Genomic DNA, 1,396 nt, shown 5'->3' with positions numbered 1-1,396 from the left:
GGACAATGCCACACACGGCTCCTTCGCCACAGCCCCCCCAAATGGAGAGGAACCTAAAATTCACCTACCGTGGGGCAAGCAGTCAGAGAGAGGCGGGTGTAAAATCGTGGTCCCTAACCCCTAGTAAGAGGTCATGTAACAGGTGATGGACCTGTTAGCTTTCAGATGTACAGTATTCGGGGGAGATTTTAATACTACCCCAGAACTGGGCGATCTCCAAAAGGTACAGCATAAAAAAGATGCATTGCACTAACAGTCCCAGGACTGGGCTAATACCCAAACCAAGAACAAGCTAAAAATCCCATGGCAGTGGCACCACAGCAGAACAGGACTGCCAGCAACTCCTTCAGACTGAACTGCAGGGCACGGAAGCAGGAGGCAAACGCAGCTGCTGGCTGCGCACCAAGACTTTGGATAGAGCCTGCAGCGTACCTGAACAGAGCACAGGCCACTAGAGCATGTCACCCTTGATTTGCGTTCTCCCCCTTTCCTCCAGGCTGCTGGGGGCCTTGTGCATTTCAAGAGTTCGCCACCCATCTACTCTTTCCTGCTGCTCACTGACTTCGACTGTTTGTTTATGGGATACAAGAGAACGGAAACAGCCTTCCCAGCAATTTGATTGTAGGCTGTGGCTCTTCCTATCGTCACAAAAACACACTAGCGGTGTACAATGTGGGTAGGAGAATGATTCAGGTGCACTGGGGGTGGGTAGTAAGTTAGAAGCAGTTCACCAGGTATTTTATTTACCTGCCTGTCCACAGGTATGGCTACTAGCAGCTCCCATTGGCCGAGGATCACCGTTCCCAGCCAATGGGAGCTGCAGTGTCCTGATCTGTGCTGCTTCTCACAGCTCCCATTGGCAGGGAACGGTGACCCATGGCCAAAGGGAGCTGCAAGCGGCTGTACCTGCAGACAGGCAGGTAAATAAAGCGCTGGTGGCTCAGCAAGGGCTAACCCTGATGAACTGCCTCTGGCCCCTGGGCTGCTTATTGCCCACCCGGATGTAGCCTGGAAAGGGCCTTTCCAAGTCTAGCTTCGAGCCATGCACAAGGGGGTGTACACACGATGCTTTTTGTTTAGGGATCTAGAAACTACCTTTCTGGAGAGGTAGTATGTGATATTCTCTCCTTCCCTCACCACACACAGAGCTGCATGAGATTCACAGCCCAACACTCAGAAATGCTGAATACCAGTGACTTCAGCCAAAGAGCCTCCTTTGCTCCCTTAGGGCCTCTGAAGCCTTATGAGCCCAAGCATCAGAGAGGTAGTTGTGTTAGTCTGTATCTTTGAGAACAAGCCTAAGCAAACTCGTTGTAGAGAGCACAGCAAGTCAGTGACCCAGCTGGGATCAGAACTGAAATGTGCCCTCCCCCGCAAAAACCAAAACACAGGCAAG

Source organism: Carettochelys insculpta, chromosome 16 (genome assembly GCF_033958435.1).
Source record: "Carettochelys insculpta isolate YL-2023 chromosome 16, ASM3395843v1, whole genome shotgun sequence".
NCBI lineage: Eukaryota > Metazoa > Chordata > Testudines > Carettochelyidae > Carettochelys > Carettochelys insculpta.
Note: the sequence above shows the minus strand (reverse complement) of the source record.